General features: G+C 37.8%; 1 pseudogene; it reads right to left on the bottom strand.

Moving 5' to 3' along the window:
• Positions 1-1465: 1465 nt before the first annotated feature.
• Positions 1466-4003, bottom strand: LOC116077948 (annotated as a pseudogene).
• Between the last annotated feature and the right edge of the window lie 1594 nt (positions 4004-5597).

Raw genomic sequence — 5597 nt, 5'->3', positions numbered from 1 at the left:
ATAGGCTTTTCACAGTTGGACCCCAATTCAGCCATCTAGTTCTCTCTAGTGGGCCTTCTGAGTGCTTTCAAACCCTGCTGTGCTTGGGAGAAGTTGAAGCTATTGTGCCCTCAGCCTCTGGTCCATGAGAGAGTGAGGAGCAGCCTCTGCTTAATAAACTCTGCTGGCTTTACAGCAAAGAGACCATTTCTCTTAAAGGAGATGTGCTTGTGAAATGCATTCGGCTTCAGATCCTTGTACCTACCTAGGAATGAGCTGTTTCTGGGGAATGCTTGTTCATGTCTTGCACCCAGAATGTTTCAGGCTCTAAGCCTGATTCTTTCTAAGTTAAGATCTTATTCCTGACAGTGGATGCCATCTGTAACCATGAGTTTTCCACCCACACCAACGTTCACAGAAATACCAACTGTGAGACTGAATTATTTATGAATAATTGCCTAGGCCAAAAATGTGGGTTTGTCCTGCAGCTTCATAACTTACTAACTCATTTCTTCTATTCTATGTGCTGCCATGGGGTTAGTACCTCTCCTCAGGTTCACTCAACCATCTCAAGCAGTATTTGGAGTGAATTTTTCCTTTGCCTTACATTCTATCCCAGAAATCTGCTTTCTATACCAGAACTTCTATTTCCCTATTTCAAGCCCAAGCTCATAGACTAACATTCTTTTGATAGATGAAGTTTCCACACATTGCACAAAAGATTCCCTTGTCAATATATTTTGTCCTTATTATGATTTTTTTTTTTCTTTTTGGTTTTTCGAGACAGGGTTTCTCTGTGTAGCCCTGGCTGTCCTAGAACTCACTCTGTAGAACAGGCTGGTCGCGAACTCAGAAATCTGCCTGCCTCTGCTTCCCAAGTGCTGGGATTAAAGGTTTAGGCCACCACTGCCCAGCTGATTTTTTTTTTTTTTTTTATACTGGGTTTATGTAGTCCTGCCTGTCAGGGAACTTTGTAGATGAGACTGGCCTTGAACTCATAGAAATCTGTCTCCATGTCCTGAGTGCTAGGATTAAAGGTGAGTACAATAATGCCTGGTATCATTATGAATTTTAGTATATTGAACAAGATGCTTTTATTATAGCATTTGCCAGGGGCTAGAGAAATGTCTTAGTGGTTAAGAGCACTGGCTACTGTTTCAGAGAACAGTGGTTCAATTCCCAGCACATACACAGCATCTCACAACTCCCTATAGCCACAGTTTTAGGGAATTTGATACCCTTTTCTGGCTTTCACAGGCTGTAGACATACATGTAGTGTATACATACACATGTCAAATTACCCTTATGCACTAAAACAATAAATAAAGCTTTTTACACAGTTACATTTGCAGAAATTTATTTTAATATAAACTCTATGATACTCTTCAAACACTTAAACCATCTTTTAAGGTTTTTCACAAATTCCTTATCTTTAGGTTTATATTATGTATAATGTGATTGGTGAGTAAAGAATATCAGACAAATGCTATGTCATATTATTTATAACAGTATTTTTCTCTCCATTATGAATTTTCTGATGTGCTTGAAGAGTTCCTTACTTAGTAAAAGATTTCATCACATTCCTTACATTCCTTACATATGCAAGGTATTGCCTTTAGTATGAACTCTGCAATGTGTTCTAAGATTTGAAAGCTGAATAAAGGACTTGCCACAGTCTTTGCATTTGTAAGGTTTCTCTCCAGTATGAATTTTCTGATGGGTTCTAAGATATGAGCTCCTAGTAAAGGATTTGCCACATTCCTGACAGAAGTGATGTCTTACTTCAGTATGGATTCTCTGATGTTTTCTCAGATTTGAATACTGGGTAAAGGATTTGTCACAGTCTTTGCATTTGTAACTTTTCTCTCCAGAATGAATTTTCTGATGTTCTTTAAGAGTTGAACACTTAGAAAAAGATTTATCACAATCTTTGCATTCATAAGGCTTCTCTCCAGTATGAACTCTGTGGTGTCTTCTAAGATGTGAATCCTGGGTAAAGGCTTTGTTACATTCCACACATTTGTAAGGTTTCTCTCCAGTATGAATTTTTTGATGTGTTCTAAGAGTTGAGTTTGTTGTAAAGGATTTGTTACATATCTCACATTTGTAAGGCTTCTCACCAGTATGGATTCTGAAATGTGTTTTAAGATGTGATAATTCAAGAAAGGACTTACTACATTCTTTGCATTTGTGCAACTTCTCTAGAGAATGCATTTTCTGATGCCTTCTAAATGATGAATAGTGTCTACAGGTTCTGTCACATTCACTGCATTTGTAAAGCTTTTCTTCAGAATGTCTTTTGTCAGTATGCATTTTCTGATGGCTTTTAAGGGCTGATAGCTGGGGAAATGACTTTCCACATTCTTTGCATTTGTAAGGTTTCTCCCTGGTATGAAGTCTTTGATGTGTTTTAAGACTTGAGCACTGGGTAAAAGATTTTTCACAAGTGTTGCACTTGTAGGGTTTCTGTCCAGTATGAATTCGCTGATGTTTTGTGAGAGTTGACTTCACAGTAAAGGATTTGCCACATTCCATACATCTGTAAGGCTTCTCTCCAGTATGAAGTCTTTGATGTATTTTAAGATGTATGAACTGCTCAAAAGATTTGTCACAAACATTGCACTTGTAGTTTTTCTTTCCAGTATGAATTCTTTGGTGTATAATGAGGCTTGAGGCACTACTTAAGCATTTCCCACATTCCCCACACTGTATTGGTTTCTCTACAATGTAGATTGTTTGTTTCAAAAGACTGTATGTTGAGCCAAAAATGTCATCATATTCTTCTTGTTTGTGTTCTTTCTTTGCAATGTAGAGTTTCTGATCTTGAATAATGTTGGACAACAAATTTAAAGACTTCCCATTGTCTTCATATTTGCAAGGTTCTTCTCTAGTATACATGTTTATATGTCTATCTGGATTTGATGAGTTAATAGAGGCTTCTTTGTCATCATAGCTTCTGTAGTTATAAGAATTTTCTGTAGTTTTACTTGTTTTATGACATGCACAGTTGGAGGGTTCATGTGGTATTTCACCAAGAACATTATATTGACAAGATTTTTTTTTCAGTCTTTACATGTTTATGGACAGTATCAAGTGTGCAGTAGTTCTCTGAAAATGAATACAATTTGGATTAATTGGGCTCATCCTATTTGATAAATGACTGTCTGCCTATGACTTCCTCTCTTAGATAAGCCAAACAGCAATTATTAAGAATAAAACTCACACTAGACTACCCTTTAACTATAATTAAATGGATTCTCACAAAACCACTGACATCCTTCAAGGAAAATGAAGCATATATAATTGAGGAATTAGTAAGTAGCTCTGAGATGGAACTCTAACTGATTACATGTGGAAAACACATCTCTTTGTTTAAATATTTTTCTCAGATAAAGATGATGAAGGAATATCATGTTTACAACATTTATATTTAGTTCAGAAGACAGAAGATGAAAGGTTACCTCAAAGTATGAAAGGGTATAATTTTTTTTCAAAAAACAAATGAAACAAAAGAAGAAATCAAACCACATTAGGCCTTCAGAAGGAATGGATAGAAAACAAGTATTCTGCCAGATATACAAGGCTCTAGATCTCCTGAGACTAGAATCATTTAAATAGGAACTGAGAAGGGGAGCGAGAGGGGGAAAGGGGGAAGTATAGTCAGGAAACATTGTATGAGAAAAGAACTCATTTCAATAAAAGAAAAAAAGTGAAATAAAATGATATGTGTGGCAATATTATAAGTTACTGAGTTTTGGAGTGCATCTTGGAACCTAAATGAAGGGTGCATGACACCTGTAAATGAAAAATGGAAAGAAAAAAATCCAAATACCATGAAAAAGTCCCTTTCTACAACCAAACTTTCCTTAGTCTCCTGTTGTTTCCAAGACAGCTTAACAGAGTTTACAGCATATACAGTCAGCACATAAGGAATGAGTTAGCAATTCTACAACCAAATGTTCTTACCCACAGAGACCAGGTTGTTATAGTTCTCCAGCATCACATCCATGTACAGAGCCCTCTGAGCAGAGTCCAGGCATTCCCACTCCTCCTGAGAGAAGTCCACAGCCACATCCCGAATGTCAACACACCCTGAAACAGAAAAAAGTACAGTTTTGCCATGTGATTCCAGGGACAGTATTTTTCTGGATACAAGGAGACATAAGGAAATTAGGGATCTAGATGAGCAGAGACAATAATTCAAAAAGCTGATTTCTAACATAATAAATGTTCTAACTCTGAAAACAGGATGACACAATAGTCTCACAAGCATGTCCATGAAACATGACACACAGTAAATGTCTGGACACAGTTATCTATCTTGTATGGATGCTTTGTTTATGTCCGTCCCACAGGATCACAGTGCACGTGGCTCAGAAGGAAAATTCATCATGAACAAATGTGGTTTTAAATTCTGTACCTGTATATAATGTTAATATAGATCAAATACTTTACTTTTTTATTGGATATCTTATTTATTTACATTTCAACTGTTATCCCAATTCCCCCCCCCACTCCAGAAACCCCCTATCCCATCCCCCCTCCTCCTGCTTCTATGAGGGTATGCCCCCATTCACCACCCACTCCTGCCTTCCCGCCCTTGAATTCCCCCATACTAGGGCATCCAGCCTTCACAGGACCAATGGCTTCTTCTCCCACTGATGCCCAATAAGGCCATTCTCTGCTACATATACAGTTGGAGCCATGGGTCCCGCCATGTGTACTCCTTGGTTTGTGGTTTAGACCCTGGGGGCTCTGGTTGGTTGATATTGTTGTTTTTCCTATGGGGTTGCAAACCCCTTCAGCTCCTTCAGTCCTTTCTCTAATTCCTCCATTGGGAACCTGTGATCAGTTCAATGGATGGCTGCCAGCATCTGCCCCTGTATATGTCAGGCCCTGGCAGAGCCTCTCACGAGAAAGCTATATCAGGCTCCTGATAAAAACTTTATTAACAATCAAATACATAAAAATTTGGAGAATATAGTGAATATCCTTTAGGGTAAGATGGGTGAAAACTTACTGAGTAGAAAGAACAACAACAGCATATGAACCAACTGAAAATATCAACAGATGGAATGACATGAATATAAAGTTTCTGTCCATCAAAGGAAACAATTATTGGGAACACAGACACCCACAGAATGGGAGAAAATCTGTACCAGCGAGGCTCTGGTAGGGGCTCATATCTAGAGTTTATCAAGAATTATAGACATTAAATATTAAGGACATAAAACTGACCATTAGCAAACAGATAAAGAACCTGAATAAAAACCTTTGAAGCACAGAAAGATAAATGGCCAATATGTATTGCAAAAAGTGTCATGATCCTTACAATGCCATCAGAGATATGGAAATTCAAACTTCTTTGAAATAAATAGTACCTCATTCCAGGTAGAAGGGCTGTCATCAACCAGTCTAACAATAAATGGTAACGAGGATGTGGAGATAAAGGAAGAAGTCTTATTCACAGTTTGTGTGTGTATGCTAGTGTGTGTGTGCTGCACATTATTACAGCCATTGTAGAAATCAGCTTGGGAATTACCACAAAATTGAATACAGAGCTAACATAGGACACAGCTCCTTCATTCCTGGTCATATTTTCAGGAAACACCACACCC

This window comes from Mastomys coucha, unplaced genomic scaffold (genome assembly GCF_008632895.1).
Source record: "Mastomys coucha isolate ucsf_1 unplaced genomic scaffold, UCSF_Mcou_1 pScaffold5, whole genome shotgun sequence".
Lineage (NCBI taxonomy): Eukaryota > Metazoa > Chordata > Mammalia > Rodentia > Muridae > Mastomys > Mastomys coucha.
Note: the sequence above shows the minus strand (reverse complement) of the source record. Positions and strands in the feature narration are given on the sequence as shown.